Source organism: Ascaphus truei, chromosome 1 (assembly GCF_040206685.1).
Source record: "Ascaphus truei isolate aAscTru1 chromosome 1, aAscTru1.hap1, whole genome shotgun sequence".
In the NCBI taxonomy this organism is placed as follows: domain Eukaryota; kingdom Metazoa; phylum Chordata; class Amphibia; order Anura; family Ascaphidae; genus Ascaphus; species Ascaphus truei.
Genome location: NC_134483.1, coordinates 170,123,963 through 170,148,815, shown reverse-complemented (window position 1 = coordinate 170,148,815; position 24,853 = coordinate 170,123,963).

Genomic DNA, 24,853 nt, shown 5'->3' with positions numbered 1-24,853 from the left:
CTCAAGGATGTTATTGCAGATACAATTTTTTTTTCAATAGCGTGTCACATCTCACCAAATAACTTGGCATAGTTATCCACTGTCATTTATTAATAGTTCAAGTTCCTCACCATCCTAATCCTGTCTGCTTTTCTGGCTATAAGGGCACCTCTCTGCTGACTGGGACATCTTGCTAATCTAGTGTAGGTATGGGATGTGAGTAACAGTCATTATTCTACTTCTATTTATACTTTATTTTAACTTATTTGTGACATTTCCTCTGTTGCTCAACTGCTAAAACTCTGACTCAGGCCCTCATTCTCTCGAATACTGTAACCTCCTGCTGTTCAGCCTTCCTGCCTCTCACCTGTCTCCCCTATAATCTATCCTAAACGCTGCTGCCAGAATCACTCTACTCTTTCCTAAATCTGTCTCAGCGTCTCCCCTGCTCAAATCACTCTCATGGCTTCCTATCAAATCGCGTATCACACATGCAGTTGTCCTCCTCACTTTTAAAGCTTTATACTCTTCTGCCCCTACTTACATCTCATCCCTAATTTCTCACTATGCACCATCCCGATTCACATGCCAGTGTTTGTTGAGGATTTTAATGCACTGTGTATCTGGCTACACCAATCCCGTGAGCCCGTCTGTCCGTGAGGGGCAGAGCGATACCTGCGTAACCAGGACGCTTGGCAGTTACGCAGGTATCGCTCTGCCCCTCACGAACAGACGGACAGACGGGCTCATGGGATTGGTGTAGCCAGATACACAGTGCATTATGGGTAAGACTTTGATTTTTGGCGCGAATTTCTCTGTCATTAGGTTGTGTATAAATTGTTTGTGATTTTAACATCAGGTAACTCCTTGATAAAGTGCCAACAGCACAAAACACGTAGGGGGGTTGTACTCTTACCGTTTATTATGCCGCTTGAATAAACATAATTTTTTATTGCCACATGACCTGTTCTTGTTGCTGTGCACCATACATTACACTTTTTCACATTCTTGGATCCTGGATGTGGCTGCACGCTCGAGGACCTGCAGGGGACCAACAGTGAGTATCTTTATATTTATGGATTTCCCTAAGGAGAGGTGACTGGATGAGATTCCTATAAAGGGACTAATGTGTCAATTCATGTGACATTGGAACTTGAGAACTGCATCTTTAATCATGATATGTCCCCTGTATGGTTACCTCTGCATATATTATGGATATAAAGTGACATAGCATTTGAGCTCCTACAAAATCCTATATATACCCATATTTATAGCAGTACGACTTGCTACACTGTTACCCAAGATTTTTGGACAATATAACACCCAAATCCTGCTGTATACAGTAGTTGTCACTATCTAGACCTAGTTTTTACCAAAAACTTTTCTCTTTCTGATTTCTCCATTTCCCCATTTCCTCTCTCTGACCATCACCTCATCTCATTTTCTCTCTCTCGTTTCTCCCCTTTTCCATCTCCATCTACTCCTCGCTTCTGCAGAAACCTGCGCTCTATTAACCTACCAGCCATTGATTCCACTTTACGCTCCTCCCTCTCCTCTCTCAGTTCTGCTACAGATAGAAAAACAAGAACTAGGGCGCTAGCTCGAACCAGGGGCACCAAAAGGCAGAGAAAAGTGAATATAGACACAATGGGTGATACAACCGTAATAGGTAACAGTGGTTTTCTCCAGAAATGAGTCCTATCTGCTCAAATCCCACTCGGATCTGTCCAAGATCCTTAGAACAAAAGAGAGACAACAGGGGAGCAAAGGACAACAGCCAGAAGGGAATAGCAAGACTGTGTGGTAAACAGTCAAAACTATGACAATACAAATCAGTATAAAAAAACAGTATAAAAAACGAGTGCACAAATCTGCACCCAATGGGGAGTAAGGATAGTGTTGTAGAGCAATAATCAATAAGTGCATTACTTACACGGCCATGTGCAAGCACAGAATAGAAAGATATCTTTTGTAGCTTCCTTCAGAGTCTGCGTGGCTGTGTGTACAGTAGGGTCAATCAGTGGGACTGGTCTGGGTCAGATGACGTGATGTCAGCTGTACCTCTCTCCCACGTAGTTCTCCCACGATACAATAAAATGTATGGAGCGTATTTCAGATAAAAATAACAGCATTTATTGGTAGAAAAACACATATACACTCACATGTAGAAATGTCCTTGTCAGCAAACGTAGAAGCCATGTACACTCCTGCAGTGATGTATATCTGTCACTGCGTCCGGTAACAGGAGCTGCGTCAACTGGAACTGGAGTGACTGCAAGCGACTACGGACGCCTCCACAGGACAAGAAAGGCTGGTGGTTTGGAGCTATGCATTTCGCAGCCTGATGAAGCCATGTTAAAGGCGAAACGCTTAGCTCCAAACCACCAGCCTTTATATATATATCCAAAAAAACCTCAAAGGTACCGTGATACTGTGATAAATGTAGGGTTAAATAAACAAGTGAAAAAATGCAGCTGGTAGAGATTGATGGCTCACAACAGCAATATAATATGGAATATGTAGCAATTACAAGTACAAAGAATCACATAGTGTAAAGATAATTGATTAAATTTATGATATAAAAAATAGAATAAAAAGCACATAGAAGAACCACACAGCCTATAGTGTATCAACATATAGAGAATAATGAAAACAAAGTATAGGTACATGTTTACCAGACGTCTTTCTTGGATGAAAAAAAACTTGCCACTTGAAAAATATTCTTATTGTAACAGTCCACACTTTTGAAAAATGAGGCAGCGCCGACAGGGAATGCACCCGCTCTCGACTCAACGGTGAAGTAGCAAGTCACATCTTAAAATAAGGTAAGGTGGAAGCCCGATCCATCTCTACTTCTATCAACACACTATAAATTCCTACGCGTTTCATATCATCATATACTTCTTTTTGTGATACCATAATTGTTATCAATTATCTTTACACTATGTGATTCTGTGTGCTGGTAATTTCTACATATTCCAGAAGTTTTATTTACTTTATGCGGGATAATGTTTTCTTTTGAATGGGCATATGCACTATTATCCATATCTGGATAATAGTAATTTTTCCCATTACTGTACTGTATGTATTGGGGTTGGGGGGTGTATTTATTTGAATGTACTGCAATTTTTCTTTTCTGCACAGGATTAATACCGCAGGTCGGCAGGGTTCAGTGGAGACTCCCAGACAAATGCAGGGCTCGGCACACCCACGGGGACCATCCAAAGTCCCCCGGACAAAACTGGGGACCATCCCGGGACCCTCAGACACCCGCAGGGACCACCCAGAGACACCTGGAAATCAATCCTGTGAAAAAAAAATGCTTTTATGCATCTCTCAATATTTTTAGCACCAACCTTTAGCTGGTGCTAAAATATTGAGAGATTTTAAAGGTTGATAAGCTTATCACGGTTTAGTGAATAGCTAATACTGGCAAAAAAAGTGGTTTGGGCTTTTTTTTGGCCTATCCGTATACTTTTTTGCCTCTGACTGTTAATGATCGCTAAAAATCTATTATAGCGCAATACTGCAGCTATATCACTGGTTTGTGACTAATCACTGGTTTGTGACTAGCAAAGGAGGCAGTATCGCACTATATGGGCATTTATCGACCATTAAACCACTTTTCATAGCTTTGTGAATCAGCCCCTATGACTTCCCTAATGAATACTAATCAATTGATCACACATCCCCTCCCACACACAAACACAATAGTAAGTCAAGTTAATGTTTCCATGATGTTTAACATAGTTAAAAGTATTTTAATGCTCACAATGCAGAAGAGCCGATCTTTTATTTTAGAGTATGCAGGGTTAGGTTGGAGTGTGTTTTGGTGTATACTGATTAAAAACAAAGACAAAAAGGAAGTCTTTTAAAGTGCTTACTCACATACGTAGATTACTGTGACCGAGCCATTACTCACATCCACACATTTTATGGTCTAACACCTCCATTCCAATTGTTTTTACCACAACAAAAGCTTGCAAAATTGGAAAAAGATACATTAATAATTTAGTGACTGCCTTTTGTATGGTTTTACATATCTCTAATTTTTTGTAGGTGTGTCTGAACCTTTAAGCCTAGTGCCATCTGCTCTTCTTTACGTTTTATACACATGTGGTGGTTTGTCAGTGGCAAGATACAGTATAATAGTAAGACTTTTAAAGAGGCCAAATATCCACACCAATGGCTTTACAAAAGAGGCAGTTTGCTTTCATATATGCCATTAACTTAAAGAAACCTAGTTTGTTTAGATGATTTTTACAAAATGCATAATTTCACATTCTAATACTACAACATTCAAGAAGGCTTGTACCTCATTAGCAGTGCCCTGATTGTTAGAGAAACAATCTTGGAATGTTATTCATTCTGAAAATATAGTGATATGAAGATTTTACCGGGTTGTGCAATATTATATACTGCACCTTACATCTATTTTTGGAAAATGCTTCCCATTAGAATGGAGTGTCAAGTTGACATGACATGCCACTACTTTTTTTCCTGGTTCTGTATTTCATATGCAATTATCTTCAGGAACATGCCTAGTGTAAAACCTTTGGAAATGTCAGCTTAGGGCTGACCTGGCAAACAATTCATGTACAAAACAAAAGTAACTTCTTTAAATGGTTCTTTTTTTTCCCGTGAAGAAATTGGTAGTATTGTCATTTCCTGCTTTGGTATTGACAAAATACAATTACGATAATATGTGTGTATTAGTTATTTAGTGATAAAATGCAGTCCTAGCAGTAGTTATGTAAGGTTTTTCCATTTCTACAACATACATTTTAATAATTTATTTTCCTTTTTTTTTTTTTAGCTCTGAAAGGAATCTGCTATGCTCATACAACTTGCATGTAAGCACTTTACTGTGGCTTATCATACCAAAACAGATATAATTTATTTTGAATTCAAAAGGGGTTATAATGATCTGTCTATACTGTATGTTTGAGTACCCTATATTTTGGAATACCTTGCAATGATATATGTAGCACATAGCAAACTTATTAGAAAGTCACACATTTTAGAAAACTGCAAACTATACAAACATACTGAACACAATTGCTGTAAATTCCATAATACTAAAAAGGGTGCTTACTAATGTAAGGAAAAAGTCGGAATAGCGGTCACTGCTCTCCGAATCAGGATATAACCAAGCGCAGTAAAATCAGGTATTTATTTATTCATCCAAGTAGGAAAAAAGACATACACAGAGTGTATAACTTTGACGCGTTTCTTCTCCGTGGAGGAGACTTTATCAAAGAGTAAAGATACACTGACACAGGTGATCTTTAAAGTGTATCTTTTTTCCTACTTGGATGAATAAATAAATACCTGATTTTACTGCGCTTGGTTATGTATATCCTGATTTGGAGAGCAGTGACCGTTATTCCGACTTTTTCCTTACATTACTCATCGGCTGGAGCACGCAGTGTCAGCGGTCTATGGGGATGTTCTGGCATTCATTAGCAGCAACAGGCGGACACGGAGAAATCATCGTGGATACCGACCAGCTGATCATAGAAGTGTGGGACATGGGGTGCAGTGAGGGTAGCTACCAAGGATTCCGTGAGTATTCTGTGGGACACTTTGCAGCAGTGTTTCCATAGATGCTTTGGACTGCAAATAGCTTACAAGCCCCCCACCCCGACTGAGTCTAATTAAAAACACACTAAAGACATTTGCAAGCCATCAAGTATCTACTACCCCTATACACCGACACATCCGAAGGATTCAAGATCATGCCCATTACATGACATATTCATTATATTATTGCTATTGATCAAGCACCAGACTTGTAGGTTTATTCCTCATTTTTTTTTCGTTGCTTACTAATGTATGCAAATACAACAACACAATACCAGTTCACACCCTAGCACTCAAACTGCAGGACTGTGTCCCAGCACTGCAAGGTTGTCACTGTTGGGGGTCTGATCCAGAAGCAAGGATGTCCAAAAGCGATGTTATGATCGCACTGTCTCCGGACCATTGGCTTCTTCATTTATCACCCATGGCTCCAGAAACAGTAAGTCCTGCTACATCTGTGGATTGGTTTGTTTGTTTAAGAAAGCAATCACCTCTTAATTTATATTTCTTTTATATATTGCCTGAACAAGGGTTTTTTTTAAGTTACACAACAGTATTTGTAAAATCATGTATCCCGTTCTGATGCCAATAACATTTAAAAACATTTAAAAAATCAACATGACCACAGTGTTCACCCAAAAAAGAAGCTGTGATGTCACCTCCTGATATCATGTTATTGAGCGTCGGAAAGAGGCTGTCCTCAGAGACCATATTATATAAAGTAGATAAGGCTTAAATAATGGGTCATTCGAGTTAAATGACACATTAAATACCCATCCTTATATTTAAATTGATCCACAGGAAGGCAAATAAAAAAAATACAGTTAAATATATCTCATATAGGAAAAAAGTGAATTCCTTCCTCACTCCAGTAATAATAATCAGATTTCTACCTAGCTACTGTAGATCAACTTCCTTCCTATGTTTAATTTATTTGGTATATCACTGTATACCTTTTTTCCCCCGAAATTATATATATATATATATATATATATATATATATATATATATATATATATATATATATAATATCGCAGGTCCTAACACTAAATGATTAAAATCCTTATTTACCTCTATAATTAGAGGAAGGATGGTCCTGGCATTGAACCTGTCGCAACCAGATATTACGACCAAAGGGTTAACTAAATTACCCCTTTTTCAAGAGATATATAGGTATTTCACTGTGTATTTTTGGCACATTGGATGTTGCTCTGTATTTCTGTGTTTCTTGTTTTGTTGAATTTAAAGATATGAAAACAATGATCACACAAACAACTATAACTTATACTACATTCCAGATCCTCTGTATACAATTCTTGAAATTGTAAGAACCCTGTTTAAACAATCAAATTGTGTATGTATTTATTTATAAATAACACATGTTGCGCTGCTTACCCGCCCCCCCCCACCCCCCCAACTCTCCTCTGGGAGATCTGCCCTTGCTACAAGTGTCTGTTGGTGCAAGTATTGTATTGTATGTCTTTATTTATATAGCGCCATTAATGTACATAGCGCTTCACAGTAGTAATACATGTGGTAATCGAATAAATAACAGATAATATAAATAACAGATCATGGGAATAAGTGCTTTAGACAAACATAACATTAAGGAAGAGGAGTCCCTGCCCCGAGGAGCTTACAATCTAATTGGTAGGTAGGGAGAACGTACAGAGACAGTAGGAAGGAGTTCTGGTAAGTGCGTCTGCAGGGGGCCAAGCTTATGTATCATGTGTTCAGAATGTTCACATTGCTATTCGTATGCTTCTTTAAGCAAGTGTGTCTTAAGGTGGGTCTTAAAGGTGGATAGAGAGGGTGCTAGTCGGGTACTGAGGGGAGGGCATTCCAGAGGTGTGGGGCAGTCAGTGAAAAAGGTTTAAGGCGGGAGAGGGCTTTAGATAAAAAGGGGGTAGAAAGAAGACATCCTTGAGCAGAACGCAAGAGTCGGGTGGTGCATAGCGAGAAATTAGGGCTGAAATGTAAGGAGGGGCAGAAGAGTGTAAAGCTTTAAAAGTGAGGAGAAGAATGGAGTGTGAGATGCGGGATTTGATTGGAAGCCAGGAGAGGGATTTCAGGAGGGGAGATGCTGAGACAGATCTAGGAAAGAGTAGAGTGATTCTGGCAGCAGCATTTAGGATAGATTGTAGGGGAGACAGGTGAGAGGCAGGAAGGCCGGACAGCAGGAGGTTACAGTAATCAAGACGGGAGAGAATGAGGGCCTGAGTCAGAGTTTTAGCAGTCGAGCAACAGAGGAAAGGGCATATCTTTGTGATATTGCGGAGGAAAAAGCGACAGGTTTTAGAAATGTTTTGAATGTGAGGGGCCAATGTGAGAGAGGAGTCGAGTGTGACCCCTAGGCAGCATGTTTGGGCTACTGGGTGGATGATCGTAGTTCCAACAGTAATGTGGAAGGAGGTAGTAGGGCCCGTTTTGGGAGGAAGTATGAGGAGCTCTGTTTTAGCCATGTTGAGTTTAAGGCGACGGAGGGCCATCCAGGATGATATAGCAGAGAGACATTCAGAAACTTTGGTCTGTATAGCAGGTGTAAGGTCAGGTGTTGAAAAGTATATTTGTGTGTCGTCAGCATAGAGGTGATTTTTTAAACCCAAAAGATGTTATTAGGTCACCTAGAGAGAGTGTGTACAGAGAAAAGAGAAGAGGTCCCAGGACAGAGCCCTGGGGTACCCCCACAGAGAGATCAATAGAGGAGGAGGAGGTGTTAGCAGAAGAGACACTGAAAGTACGATGGGAGAGGTAGGATGAGATCCAGGATAGAGCTTTGTTCCGAATTCCAAGAGTATGAAGAATGTGAAGGAGAAGAGGGTGGTCCACGGTGTCAAATGCTGCAGAGAGGTCGAGTAATATGAGCAGAGTGTAATGACCTCTGTCTTTGGCAGCATGGAGGTCATCAGTTATTTTAGTGAGGGCTGTTTCCGTGGAGTGAGCAGTGCGGAAGCCAGATTGTAGAGGGTCTAGGAGAGAATAGGTGTTGAGAAAATGGAGCAAGCGAGAGAATATAAGATGTTCAAGGAGTTTAGAGGCAAAAGGCAGGAGAGAGACAGGTCGATAGTTAGAAAGACAGGTAGGGTCAAGCATGCTGTTTTTGAGTAATGGTATGACTGTTGCATGTTTGAAGGAGGATGGAAAGGTTCTAGAGCAGAGGGAGGAGTTAAAAATGTGTGTGAGCATAGGGATTATAGTAGGAGCAAGAGGTATTAGGAGATGGGAGGGAATGGGGTCAAGAGGGCAAGTGGTAGAGGGAGAATTGGCGATTAACAGCGACACATCCTCCTCTGAGACAGTGGAAAAAGAGTCAAGGAAGGCAGGAGGAAAGTTAGGAAGAGGTGTAGGATGGGAAGAAGAAACAGAGGGGATGTTCTGACGTATGGATTCCACCTTTTCCTTAAAATAGTCAGCAAAGTCCTGAGCGAAGATGGAGGAAGGAGAGGCAGCTGAGGGTGGTTTGAGTAGAGTATCAAAGACAGAGAACAGTCGGCGTGGGTTAGACTTGTGCATGTTGATTAGTGCAGAAAAGTAGTACCTGTTGATGTCCAGGAGATGCTGAGGGTCCACGATGTTGTGGGGAAACAGGGCAGGCTTTAGTTGTGGCTTCATGGTTCTTTCTCTTTGTGCTGCGACTCCATCTACCACAGGTTCCAGGAGTGCTGGATGCAGTCCCCATGATAGAACACTGCTATCCTCTCCCTGAGTACCTGCACCCTCAGGCCAGAGTATATTGAACAGGAGTCTTTATTGGCATCCCCTGCAGATAGTACAAACAGTGAATACTCTTTAGATCCCATGCTTCTGGATGGTCTCTGGGTCAGATATGGCTTTGGGGACTGATCATGCAGTCTCACCCCACAGGGCGAGACACAGCTTGCAACTCCCAGTACTGGAGTCAGAGCTGCACACTACTCAGGAAACTGGGAAGAACTCCAACTCCAACTCACTCTATCAGAGACTCCAACTCAGTCTCTCACCAAACTGACTACAATTTAGTATGCCTCTTCCTTAGAGCAGAAGGGGAGGGCAACAGGTTTGCACCCATGATTGGGCAACACAGAAACCAAGTCCCACCTCCACTCCTGCCACTCAATGAAGCTGCAGAGGGGAGGGGTAAACCCAAGATGGGCCTAACACTGCCTGCAACTACCAGGACTTGCGTGTAAGGCCGGGCAGAGCAATAGCCAGAACTAGCCATGGCTACACACAGTTGTAGCAATCAAAATGAAACTATACAAAATAAACAATAATACTAAGCAAAATATTTGTTTAAATAAATGTGCTCTATGTAGTCATATGATTTTAATCAAATAATTACTGGCACGAAGCCTATTCCAAGTTTTTGATTTTAGTAAAAACATTGGCTAAATGTAATAATATTTGCTTAAATTAACAGTAAATATTGTAAACCAGTGAATGCATGATTTTTAAAATGTTATATACACATTACTTTTTTCATAGTCCTCATTATTATTATTATTATTATTATTATTATTACTATTATTATTATTATTATTACTACTACTATCACCATTATCATGATGATCACTACTGACTTGCATATTTGGCCACTGTATGACTGGTTGAAAACCATTTGCAAATATACAAGGTAAATGACCATGTGACCCACATATTTCTTTTAGAAAATGTTCCCAAAATTCAAGCTATTTCTCTTGTTTGTTCTTAGTGAATGACTCTGTTGTATTTGTGCATCTGTATAAAGTTAATTTTGCCCTGCAGATATACTTATTGTTTGATACAGTGAGAATGGCTGCCCTATGAGAGAAACTGAAATGCAGCAATTCAAAATGACTACCACATGTGGAGCAGCACTGTGTAATATTTCTATAGGTTCTTCTATTAGTCAAGAAAGAGTACAACTCCTGCTGGCAGTTTTATCAAGGATGCAGACAAACTAAAGGAAAGATCAAGATCACCTTTGGTTAAATAAAGATGAACGTCTAAGCACAGAGGAGAAGATGTTCTGTACTCCTTTGTGCAGCCTCATAAAAAAATGACTCACATAAGTGTTGCAAGGTCTGTTTTTGTCCTTGCAGAATGAACCTTTCGTGTATTTGTGCTGTAATATGGACTGTCATTTTAGTAAATACATTTTGTGGACATCTTGTTCACAAATGAATTCCAAATCACTAAGGATAAACAAAACAAATGTAAATGTTTTTGTTTTTCAATGTTTTTGCTTTACTTGTAAATAGTTACTCGAAAACAAAATGTATTACTCAACTATCCGGGGAAAATGAACAAACAAATATTAATACACAGCTACAGGTTAAAGGTATGCTTTCATAAATATATTCTAAAACTGAAAGCTAAAGTTAAAAAGCATGAAATAAAAAGATGTGTTACTGCTTTACCTTTTTAAGATTTGTTTTTTTAAGAAGCAACACTAATAAAAATTTAAAGTACAGTATTAAAACAGTACATATACATGTACAAATGCCCCTCTTCAAGAATTCTGCACGAAGCAGAACAATTTTTTCGCTAAATATACATATAACACTATTGCTCTCCTGCTCACTCCTTCTTCTTCCCTATAGTAAGTTAGCAGGACCAGAGTACTTTATTCCTGAAGCTGATGTTACTGTTTAAGCATCCCCTCTCACTAGATGGTTTTAACAGTGCCTCCTTCCCCAACTCCCTGTAGGGCAAGGGTATCAAAGGTGCAGAAGAGAGGACACAATTAAATAACAGTATTAGCAGCAACAGTTTCACTTATGGAGAAATAATAAACCACACAATTGTAAATAAAATATATTGATTTAGTAAAGAGAAAAATCTTCTGGCTGCTGGAAAAATATAGTGGATTTTCAACAAAAGTTCAATTATAATTCAACAGTTGTGTGCTCAGAATTGTGAATTCCACATGTTTCCCTAATTCAAATAAGATAATAGAACACTTTTACTGAAGGTCACCAGTGGTATTGTTATAGACTGTAATGACAGATACTTTCACAGGCTAACAGTAAACATGGCGTACAAATATTAAAGCACACATAGAATTTTTATATAACAGATGGTCTACTTATTTACTTAAACTAGTGTACAATTTAAATATATTTTAGGACCAGAACACTGGTCCTAAATAAATAAGTTTTAAACGTGTAAAAACATAATAATACAAAATAAATGTGCAATCCTCTTGTTGTGGATTGCACTAGAGTAAAACAAAAAGAACTCGGGCGCTAACTCGAATAAAGGACTAAATCAGAAAGAACTAAATCAGAAAGAAAAGAAAATAACACAATTTTACCGTAACTACGAATGTAGTTGCCCTCCCCTTACAAAAGGGAGAATGAGGGCTAGAACGTAGATCCCAGTCTGCTGCAACTCCAATAGGATCTATCCAGGACCCTTAGTACATACAGAAAAAAAACTTAAAAGGGGGAGCAAGGGATTAGATAGTCAATAATAATAAATATGAATATATATGAAATTTCGACCAGTGGGGGTAGGGAAAATAGCACAAATATATGATCTTACTACTCACACGGCCATGTGTAAGTAAATACACAACATAGGTACAGTATATTTACTTGTCTTTACTTGTCTTTACTTGTCTTTATCTTGTCTTGTCTTTGTCTTTATTTGTCTTTGCTTTTGACTCTTCTATGGAAATCCTTGTCCAGATGGTCCTCGGATCCTCCCAATATCATATACACAATGTGTAGGGAGCAAAAGATTAGACAAAATACTTTCGCAATATAGCAGGGGGATCAGCCAGGGGAGGTGAAGAGTGAATAATGCTAATAATATCACAATACTCACACGGGCATGTGTAAGTACATACACAACGAGGGGTTTCTGTTTCTTTAAAGTGGATCCAGAGATCTCTATCCCTTCAGTAATGATATTCCTCCAGGTGCCAGACACAGCTCACACCCACATGATCCCAATAAGATGTACATGAGATGTGTTCAAAAGTGGATAAAAGTGCATTTATTCACACATATTTAACAACAAAACTCACATGTACAACAACAGCCCAAATCAGCAACACCACTGACCGTGTGCAATGCAGCATATAGGAACCTAGACGCCGCGTCCGGAATACAAGATCATGCAGGAGATCTTTGAACACAGCACACTCGGTTAGTGTAACGCCTGTATGCCCGCAGACCTGGCCAGTCCCCAGTACTGAGGTGGGTAAGGGTAGTGAGGGCGTGCCCGGAGTGTGGTAAGATGCGTTGCCGGGCCTGGTGAGAAAAGGGTTAACGATATACTTGCTGAGTCCGGGGTGCCAGAAGTCAGAGGGTTAAGGTACAAGAGCCTAGGGTAAGGGGCAGGAGAAGGCAGTGTAGTGAGGTCCAAAGCAGAGTCCAGCAGTAGAGAGGTACACGCCATCAAGCCGAGCCGAGATCAATCCAAGGGAATCCAAACAGGGGCAGGCACAGGAACAAGAACTGCAACAGAGAGCAGAGCTTGGCATAGACACTGCACACAGGAGCCACAGAGAAGCTATGCTGAGCGACGATGGAAAGGGCAGACTGGGGTTATAAAGGAAGGAGGGCCAATGGTAGCAAGGGGTGGAGCGGAGGCCTGTCTGGGTGCTCGCAGGGATAAGTCCAGGTGAGCAGGGAGGGAGACAGGGGTGTGATTCCTGGTAATAGACTGCAGCTGATGGGGGGCGGTGCCAGCGGCGCGGGAGGGCTGGTAAGAGGATCGGGTACGCGCGCCCTCTGTAAGGCTGCCGTGCACACGTCCCGGTCTCGTGCATGCGTATGGGGTGTGCGCCGTGGAGGAACGGCACGGCATGGGACAGGTAAGAGGCAGGGGAACCGGGAAAGAGAGCCGCCGTGGGGCCAGAGGTGACGGGGACCCGCTGAGAGGCGTGTATCCCCTTATCCGTTAGAGTACCCCCCTTAAGGATCGGACTCCGGACGATCCTACCAGGGTTTGTGAGGAAATTTCCAAAGAAAATGTTTGAGAAGAGCTGGAGCATGAATATTATGACAGGGTACCCAGGAACGTTCCTCCGGGCCATATCCTTTCCAATGAACGAGGAACTGAAGTCTGCCCCTGGACCAACATGAATCAAGAATGGACTGGACTTCGTATTCCTGTTGTCCTTGTATTGTGGCGGGATTAGGTCTCCGAGGACGGTCCGGAAAGTGTACATTTTGGACAAAGGGTTTCAGAAGGGACATGTGAAACACTGAGGGTATCTTCATGGTGGGAGGAAGCAAAAGACAATACGCTACCGGGTTGATCCGTTCAAGGACCTTAAAGGCACCCAAGAATCTAGGAGCCAGCTTCTGGGAAGGAGTTTTGAGCTTGATATTTCTTGAAGATAGCCAAACTCTGTCTCCAGGTTTGTATATTGGGCCCAACTGACGTCGCCGATCTCCTTGCGTCTTTTGTTTTTGGACGGACCCTTGTAAGACTCTTTGAATCTTTTTCCAAGAATTTTGTAGAGTGGAGACGTGAGTATCCGCTGCAGGAACACCAGAGGGGAGGGAGGAGAGGGGAAGACTGCTGGGATGGTACCCATAGTTAATAAAGAAAGGCGACTCTTGCGTGAACTCATTCTTCAGTGAATTAATAGCGAACTCCGCCCAGGGTAATAGATCTACCCAATTGTCTTGAGATTCTGACACAAAGTATCTGAGATACTGTTCCAAGGTCTGATTCATTCTCTTCATCTGGCCGTTGGTTTGCGGGTGGTAACCCGAGGAGAAGAGAAGGGAAATGCCAAGTCTTTGAGAGAACGCTCGCCAAAATTTAGAGATGAATTGAGTACCTCTGTTTGAAATAATAGAAAGTGGCACACCGTGCAACCTGAAAATTTCCTTAGAAAAAATGTCAGCCAAGGTAGCTGAATTGAGGAGACCCTTGAGGGGTATAAAGTGTGTGTGCTTAGAAAACCTGTCCACTACCACGAGGATCGTATTCATCCCCAGAGAATTTGGAAGTTCCACAATAAAGTCCATGGAAATATGCTTCTAAGGCCGTTCCGGAATAGAAAGAGGCAGGAGGAGGCCGGAAGGTTTGTGTCGGGCGGACAAGCTTTGAGCACAGACTGGACAAGCTCTGATGAAATCAAAAATGTCCTTGTTCATTTTAGGCCACCAAAAGATCTGTTTAATAAGATCCACTGTTCTCTTGAAGCCTGGATGACCAGCAGATCTAGAAGAATGCCCCCAATCTAGGATCTTGTGGCAAAAACATGGAGCAGCGTACAGACGTCCTTCTGGCACCTTAAATCTCCTAGGAAAATGAACCTGGGCTTTATTGATCTCATCCAGGATATCACAATTATTGGCAGAAATAATATATTTTGCAGGAAGAATCGTCTCAGAAGATTCGTTAGATCGTTCCTCCGTAGAGAATTGGCGAGAAAGAGCATCGGCCTTGATATTCTTGGTACCGGGAATATAAGAAATCATGTAATTGAAACGAGAGAAAAACAGTGCCCAACGTGCTTGACGGGATCCCAGACAATGAGTCCCCTCAATATATAATATTTTTTTGTGATCGGTGAGAATGGCTACTGGCTCTTTGGTACCCTCGAGGAGATGTCTCCATTCCTGCAGAGCTAATTTGATAGCCAAAAGTTCACGGTTCCCGACATCATAATTTCTCTCGGCTGAAGAGAATTTCCTGGAAAAGAATCCACATGGATAGAGTTTTTCTTGTGAAGAGGATCTTTGTGAGAGTACTGCCCCAGCTCCCACATCAGAAGCATCTACCTCCAGGGTGAAAGGTAGGGATGTATCCGGATGCCGAAGGATGGGGCGGAGACGAAAGCTCTTTTGAGAAACTCGAAGACTTTGATGTCTTCAGAAGTCCATGCTATCGGATCAGCACCTTTTTTGGTCAAAGCCGTAATGGGTAAAGCGATAGTGGAGAAATTACGGATGAATTTTCGATAGTAGTTAGGGAAACCAAGGAAACGCTGAACGGCTTTTAGGGAATTCGGCAGCGTACAATCCAGAACAGACTTCAATTTCTCAGGATCCATGGTGAAACCCTTATCGGAGATTATATAGCCAAGGAAGGCTGTGGAAGATTGGTGGAAGAGACATTTCTCCATCTTCGCGTAGAGGCTGTTAGCACGCTGCCGAGTGAGGACCACCCTGGTGTGATGAATGTGTTCTTCCAGGTTCTTGGAGAAAATTAAGATATCGCCCAAATACATAAAATGACGGAGATTCCCAGAATGTCCCTGAAGATATCATTCATAAAATCTTGGAAGACGGCAGGGGCATTGCAGAGGCCGAACGGCATCACTAGGTATTCCTAATGACTTGAACGCATGTTAAATGCAGTTTTCCATTCGTCACCGTCTCGTATTTGGATGAGATTGTAGGCTCCTCTCAGGTCGAGTTTGGAAAATATAGAGGCTCCCTGAAGCCGGTCAAAAAGTTCCGAATTTAAAGGAAGAGGGTACCTGTTTTTGACTGTAATCTTGTTAAGCCCACGAAAGTCGATACAGGGTCTTAAAGAGCCATCCTTCTTTTTTACCAAGAAGAAACCGGCCCCAGCGGGGGAGGTGGAATTTTGAATAAACCCTTTCTTAAGATTCTCCTGGATGTAGGTCGCCATAGTCTCGGTCTTGGGCACAGATAAGGGATATGTTTCAGACTTTGGGAGTATAGTTCCAGGAATTAATTCGATGGGACAGTCGTACGAACGATGAGGTGGAAGAACTTCAGCCTGAGTCTTGTTAAAGACATCTGAAAAGTCGTGGTATACCTCTGGCAGGAAAGAGAGAGAAGGAGTACAGGTGTTTAGACCAGCGAGCACGGTAACGGGTGGTGTCACTGTCTTCTCCAAGGTAGGAGCCCACTGGATCGGTAGTTCGTTGGTCCAATCAACACGCAGGTTGTGAAGCTGGAGCCACGTCAGTCCCAAAATGACCAGGACAGTAAGGGAGTGGAAGACATCGAAGATGATGATTTCAGTATGACCATGCGTGGTGGTCATGGTGAGGGGAATAGATTGCCAAATAATGAAGGCTGGTTGGAGCGGTCGGCCGTCGATGGCCTCCAGGCCGATGGGTGACTTCTTCTTGACTAACGGGATTTGATTATTTCAAGCATAGTCGTGATCCAAAAAGTTGCCACCAGACCCGGAGTCGATGAAGGCTTCAACCTCTACCTTGACATTAGGACACACAAGAGTTATGGGGAGAAGGATTCTCTTCGGTAGATCTTTGGGGGAAGAGGGGCAAGGAGAAATGGTACCCAGTAGAAGCTCCTCTACCTTTACTGGGTGTTCTCGTTTCCCAGTTTCAGGCGACAGTGACGTAGTTGGTGTTCCGGGGAGTCGCAGTAGTAGCAGAGACCCTCTTCTCGGCGGCGTGTTCTCTCAGCGGCCAAAGCTGTTGGCTTCCGATTTGCATCGATTCGGGGATGTCCAATGCAGGAAGAGCCAAGGGATGAGACCTAGGAGAAACAGGCAAGGGAGACAGTAAACAAGAATGCTGGCGCTCGTGGCGTTGCTCTTGAATGCGCTGGTCCATCCGGATGCTGAGGGCAATGAGATCCTCTAGAGATGAGGGACGAACATGAGCTGCGAGGTCATCCTTGAGGTATTCGGGCAAACCCTGCCAGTATGCTGCGGCGAGAGCCTCATCGTTCCACTGGGTTTCTGAAGCGATGGTGCGGAACTCCACCGCATATCTTGCAGACGGCCTGCGACCCTGGGAAAGATGGAACAAGGAAAAGCGGCAGTCTCCCTACGTGCTGGTGTGTCAAAGATCAGCTGAAATTGTCGCCGGAACTTGGGGTAATCTTGGGTTAGGTCTGATCGGTGTTCCCAGAGGGCAGAAGCCCAAGTGAGCGCGTCGCCAGTGAGCAGAGCACAGACGTAGGCCACTTTAGAACGACCTGAGGGAAATTAAGATGGGGACATCTCGAACTGAACGTCACACTGGTTCAAGAATCCCCGGCAAGTAATGGGGTCTCCGGCATACCGGTTAGCAGGTGGAATACGTGGTTCCAAATTACTCGTAGGTAGTGGGGCAGCAGGGGACTGTGCAGCTGGAGATTCCCGCAGGGAGAGTGTAGAAAGGTTTTGCGCCACAGCGGTAACTTGGTCACTTAAAAATTGCCAGTGATCCATAGTGACACCTTGGCCCACCTCAGGGGGGTCTGCGTTTGTTGGGCTCAGCAAAATGTAATGCCTGTATGCCTGCAGACCTGGCCAGTCCCCAGTACTGAGGTGAGTAAGGGTATAACACGCACCCACAGCAGTGATGGCGTGCCCGGAGTGTGGTAAGATGCATTGCCGGGCCTGGTGAGAAAAGGGTTAACGATATACTTGCTGAGTCCGGGGTGCCAGAAGTCAGAGGGTTAAGGTCCAAGAGCCTAGGGTCAGGGGCAGGAGAAGGCAGCGTTGTGAGGTCCAAAGCAGAGTCCAGGAGAAGAGAGGTACACGTAATCAAGTCGAGCCGAGATCAAACCAAGGGAATCCAAACAGGGGCAGGGACAGGAACAAGAGCTGCAACAGAGAGCAGAGCTTGGCATAGACACTGAGCCACAGAGAAGCTATGCTGAGCGACGACGGAGAGGGCAGACTGGGGTTATAAAGGAAGGAGAGCCAATGGTAGCAAGGGGTGGAGCGGAGGCCTGTCTGGGTGCTCGCAGGGATAGGTCCAGGTGAGCAGGGAGGGAGACAGGGGTGTGATTCCTGGTAATAGCCTGCAGCCGATAGGGGGCAGCACCAGCGGCGCGGGAGGGCTGGTAAGAAGATCGGGTTCGCGCGCCCTCTGTATGGCTGCCGTGCGCGCGTCCCGGTCGCGTGCGTGCGGATGCAGCGTGTGCCGTGGAGGAACAGCTCGACGTGGGACAGGTAAGAGGCTGAGGAAGCGGGGAACCGGGGCAGAGAGCCGCCGTGGGGCCAGAGGTGACGGGGACCCGCTGAGAGGCGCGTGTCCCCTGATCCGTTACAGTCAGCTATGAAGGCTTCAATGGGACAAACTTCCTTCAGTGTATGAGCAACATATTTCACCGATGCCACGGCTTCATCTGCCTGATGATTTGATTTTTCAAATAGGTGCTTATACTCAAGATTAGAGTCAATTCAAGTTCCATCTATATTGATTTTTATTATAGAATTTTTTAATATATGTAATTGCATTAAAATGTATTATTACTATTAATTTTTATTAAATATAATTATTATTTTCCTGTATAGGATTGCTTATGTATTCATATATGTTTCCTTTTTTGTTATTAAGTCAAATGACTAATGTATAAACACACAGGGAGTTATATATTTTTATATTTTGATTTGATGTTATAGGAATTATTAGATAAAATCATTTATAGATTTAGGTTCCAATTCAATTGGTCAATTTTTCATATTTGATGAATGTAGGATTGGTTTCAGTGGGATACTTTTTTGCATTTTATGCATTGGGAGTGTTTAAATTAATTTAATTAATTGGTTTGGATATTCTTAGTATTGGGTGTTAACAATCCAATTTATTATGATTTATTGTCAAGTATTATTGTTTATTAATGTTTATTTAACCTTGTAAACAACCGATTTGTGGTGAATCAGTAACCAAGGAGTGGGAATAGCTCTACATCATTCAGCCTATTTCATTGGCTGTTACTGACCAATTAGACATCCCTGACGAAGTCGCACAAACGTGACGAAACGTGTAGGGCTGGTGACGTCATCGCGTGTGGGTGCGTGCACGTGAAGTCCTGGGCGTCCTTGTGTTCCAGTCAGCTGAATTTCATTGCTGGTAACTGATCTATACAGCAGCAGAGAACGCGGAGGCACTGAGAGTTATAGCGATTTGGCGCCAGCTTGTGACAGGAGTTGGTTGCTGCTGTGAGCTGATTAGGTGCACCCTGCCTATCTTGGACTCCCCCACCCCTGTTGATGTCTTCACACAGAGATTTCTCTCCCACGTATGGTTGCTTTTTTTTAATCCTGTAAGTGTGTTTCATTTGGGCTGCAGTTTTTAATAAATGTACTCATTTGTTTAAACACTTACATGCTATGGAGCTTGCGCTTCTGTTTGTTTTTTTATATATATATATATATATATATATATGTTAAATGACAAATGTACAAAAAAGCAATTTATGCACTGGTGCACCAAGATGGTGGAATTTGTTACTCTTCAATGCATTATCTTTATGACAAAAATAGCTTTTAGCGCTATAACAATTAACAATAACAGTACAATAAATACACTGTAAAGTAGCTATTAGTTAGAAACCTAACTAGGGTTATGGCCCCAAAAACATGCAATGAAAATGGATCAACTGCATGTTTGAGTTAGACTCTCTAGCGTACAAGTAAGTATAACACACTTCCATAATATGGTTTTTGATATAATTGTTAGTTCTGTTATTTAGTTCCACACTCAATGTACAGTCTATTGTTAGGTCAACACTCATTGTACACTTTTCTACATATCTCATCTATAAATACATATTTGAATAATAATTAAATGAAACAATTCTCAAATACCATAACAATATATTAATTTTAGACGATATTGTACATGGGAGGAAAGTAATGTTTTCATTTGTTTTGTGATGATGTACTTTTGTGGTACTGTACTTATATCAGGTTCCTCACTGGCCTCTGTTCCCAATAACCTTCTTGTTTCATATAAGTTGTCCCTGTGGACAACCACAGGGAAGACCCCTTACTAAATAGATGTGTAATTTGTTAGATTGATGGCTTTAAAATTTTGTTACGTTTCTTCCTTTCAAACAAATATGTTACATGCTATTAAACTTTTAAAGTAATAGGTGTTATATGTATGTATGTATGTATGTATGTCTTTATTTATATAGCAACATCAATGCACATAGAGCTTCACGGTAGTAATACACGTGAGAATCATATAAACACCAAATAATACAAATAACAGATCATGGGAATATGTACTCCAGACATAAAAGTAACATTTAGGAAAAGAAGTCCCTGCTCCGAAGAGCTTACAATCTAATTGGTAGGAGGAACATACAGATACAGTAGAACGGCATACTGGTAAGTGCGTCTGCATGGAACCAAGCTTTATGTATCAGTTGTATAGTGTTAGACACAGAGTTACTCATATGCTTCAAGTATGTGTGTTTTAAGGTGGGTCTTAAAGGTGGATTGAGAGGGTGCTAGTCGGGTATTGAGGGGAAGGGCATTCCAGAGGTGTCTGGCAGTCAGCGAGAAAGGTTTAAGGTGGGAGAGGGCTTTAGATACAAAGGGGGTAGAGAGAAGACATCCTTGAGCGGAATGCAAGAGTTGGGATGGTGCATAGCGAGAAATTAGGACTGAGATGTAAGGAGGGGCAGAAGAGTGCAAAGCTTTAAAAGTGAGGAGGAGAATTGCATGTGTGATACCGGTATTGATAGAAAGCCAAGAGAGGGATTTCAGTAGGGTAGGCACGGAGGCATATTTAGGAAAGGGTAGAGTGATTCTGGCAGCAGCGTTTAGGATAGATTGTATGGGAAACAGGTGAGAGGTAGGAAGTCCGGACAGCAGAAGGTTACAGTAATCGAGATGGGTGAGAATTATGTCTTCTTTGATCATCATGCACTTCCTGCTCTCAGCTATCAGAAAGTAATAGATATGATTAATAGGTACTTCTGGAGTTGATGTCTTTCATCTAAATGGTTTATACTGCACCGGAGTGCTTTTTTCTATTGTTAAATCTCAACAGAAGGTACAGTAAATGGACATACTATATCTAAATAAGTGCAACTTAATATGAATATAATGAAAGTACATTCAGTTTCAATCCACAACATGTTTTCTAATACACTGAACTGTAAATTCCTACTTTCTTAATTCCTGAGATATGACCTTACACTTTCTAACCTGTTTATTTCTTTAAGATGAGTTAATTATCTAAAAACCTAATCTTGCTTTCAATGTCATCATTGTAGACAAGGAGACAGCTAAATATATAGGCATACAATAATATACAGACGTAAAATCTTCCATTAAAATGTATTACATAGAGTTGTGATAACATATTTTGAGATTAATAAAATGTAATGAAATTGGTCGTAGTGTATTTGTCATAAATTATTATCTATAACTATATTGTGTGTAGCACTTGTACCCCCCCCCCCCAAGTGAGATTGGGGTCATGCTGTAAAGATGCTACTGGCGCTGCCTTTACCTGTTGGCTCACAGGGGCCTAAGCCCCTGCCATGGGGAGCCCGGGGTGACATAATAATAGTATTGGTGCAGCGCCTCCACCTGAGAGTGATCCCAGCATAGTGGGAAGAGCCCCTCACAGGACCCAATGACAATAATCAGACACAGGGTAAAATAACAATGACCTTTACTGACAACAGATATAATGTATGAACGGTTCTACTGATCGCTAATATGGTACAACTACCCACCAAGCCTCACAAGGCTGTAACATCAACACCTTGTAGCCCACACCGTGTCCCAAGAAGCCCACACCCAACCACAATGTGGGAGACAGCGTTGCCCACTAATTTGAGTTGTTGGTTGGTGCACGTGTTGTGGTGATGTACCTGCCGGGTGTGTCCACAACCGGGCACGTCGATTGGAAGACCGTTGGGATCCGCCGTTCCAGCAATGTCATCCGCAACGAGTCTGCCTCCACGTGGGGTGGTATCCCGCTGGAGTGTCCCCATGAAGATACTCTCTAAACCTTGCAGGGTGATCTGGTCCCAGACCACAATCATCAGGGCTGCGTAGTGTTGCAGCTGTGTCCTTGAACTTAAGCAGCTAATGGGTAGTGTCCCTACCTAAGGGCCTGTCCGTGTAGCAGCTACAATCTTGAACTGGGAGTCTGTGCCTAGCTGGGGCCTAGGGGGATGTCTAGCCTAGTGCAGGGGGCCCACAGATGCCCTGCACTTACAACCTCCCCTATCTGCGTCCCAGCTCTGACTGCCCTGTGATCCCCAGCATGCAAAATGTATCTCTCTGCAGCAGGAGGTCTTCGCAGCCCTATTGGCTGTGTGTGGTCATGTGTGTGCATTCCCCTATGCATTATGGGGCTTGTAGTCCCCGCTGAGCCTATCCATAACAGCCGCTGCCTGCGCCTAGCGTACTGAGCATGTGCGACTCTATAATGGCTGCTGCGACTCCTTCTGCGCGTGCACAAACATTGTAAGGGCCGCCACACACATAGCGTCGCATCTGCACATGCCACGTATACCGCGCCGGCGCGCCCACCTTAAAGATGCCACAGCACCACCGGCATCAGCAAAGGCAAGGGGGGGAAACGGAAAAACGGGGGACCAGAGGGGACATGGTAACATCCTCCCCCTTGTAAAAATACCAACGGCCCTGCTTGGGAATGGCGTCACACAGCATAAATTTACACAATAAAAATGCAAGGCATAATCTGTATACAACTTATCACAGTTAACTTTAAACTGTATCGCACAGTCCAGCAAACATATGATAACCAAGGCCAGCTTAGCTTTAGCTGGCTGCTGACTCATAGTGGGGTGCTCCTAATGGATCGTGGGAAAGCGCCACATTCAGACTCCTGTGGGAACCTGGTTACATATGCATTTAGCAAAATTAGTTGTTAATTTTTGACAAATAAAGAATCATGTTTGGGGGAGGGCAAAATAGGGATGCAGGATCCGCAGGATAACAATTTTGATGGCTTGTATTCAGTATCAGCAGAAGGGTAAAGAAACAATTACATAAACTGTCAGCTAGGCAGTGCTGTAGACTTGCTAATTTCATATCGTGGCCTCGAATCATCAAATGGTGGAGTATATTTTTTTTATATTTAGCTAAAAATTTATTTTTGAAGGTGCAAGTCAACAAAGTTTTACCGCAAAAAATAACATTTTTTTATTGTCGCATCTGATGAGGAAAATTGGTATTTGCAAAATGACTAAGGGGCCTATGCACTCAAGGTTCATAAAAAATATCGCTTTGCCATTTAAATTGCCGGTTTTGTGAGCATTACTATCACGGTACTCAGAAAGCATCGATTACCTGTGATAGCAAAATTCCTAAAATGGGCGAGTAGCCGGCGACGTGAAGATCGACCCTCTGAAAAGGCCTTACCTGGTGAGTTCTTTCTGCAGCAGAGAGCTGCTCAGAGGGAGACGCCTCTCCCTGCGCGAATCTCACCCGAAATTAATGTTTTTTAATTTCATTTTTAATATTAGTGTAGATGAGCAGGGGGTCTCTGGAGCAGAAAAGCGTTGATTTCAGGTCCGGAGACTCCCTGCTTCCCGAGATACAGGCCCCGTTATGGGTGCAGATATCTACTATGCATTGAAATGTCCCGGTCACGTGACTTGGGAAATTTACATGCATAGGAAATACCGGCACCTTATAACAGGGCCTGTATCTCGGGAAGCAGGGGGTCCCCAGACATCAAATCAAAAATGATCTCCTCAACTACACTAGTAAGACAATTTAAATACAAATATATAGTAAAAAAAACAATACACAACCCACCCTCTGTGCCCCCCACATAAAACCATTATTTATTTTTTTAGACACAGGATTAAAACCAAATGCCGGCGGGAGTCCTCGGGTGTTCCCCATGGGTGTCTGTGGGCCCCACAGTGCTCCCCAGGGTGTTCCCACAGGTGTCTGGGGGCCCTCGGATGGCCCCCGCTAGGCTCCGTGGGCCTCCAGGTGGACCCTGCGGGTGTCTGAGGGCCCCCACAACACATACACACACAGTTATGTGCAAAATAACTATTATCCAGGAATGTATAATAGATTATTTGCCCATTGTTAAACACAACATTAGCCAGCCAGCATAAATAAAGTAAATAAAAAACGTTCTACTTACTCCTGCCAACATGAAGGGTGTCTTCGTCAGCATACAGAAGGGCCATGTACTCCTATGCCAGCAACAATACATAAAAAAATACAATCTAATGGCCCCTTGCCCCTTAATCACCTTAGCGGTTAATAACCGCTATAGTAATACAGGGGTTAACCCACCCTGCCTCACTACCCACCAGAGAGGCCTAACCCCCCACCCCAGACCCCCTGTACCCACCCTGTACCCATTGAGTGCCATAATGGTACATCATACCCATATAAAAATTGGCATGATAAGCTACTATAGCAGTCAATGGTCACACTAATACAAAAGCATGAATGTCAAAAATACACAATAGTAAAACAGATACAACAAGCATCTAAACACCCATAAACAAAAATTAAAAGCAATAGCCAATCAATTAAATAAATAAAACCAGTAGGCATTCAATAAAATAATTAAAACCACAATGCAACCAATTACATAAATCATACCACTAGCCAAAAAATACACTTAATACCTAAAAGCCGTAACCAACACAACAATTAATTCATTCAACCAGTAGGT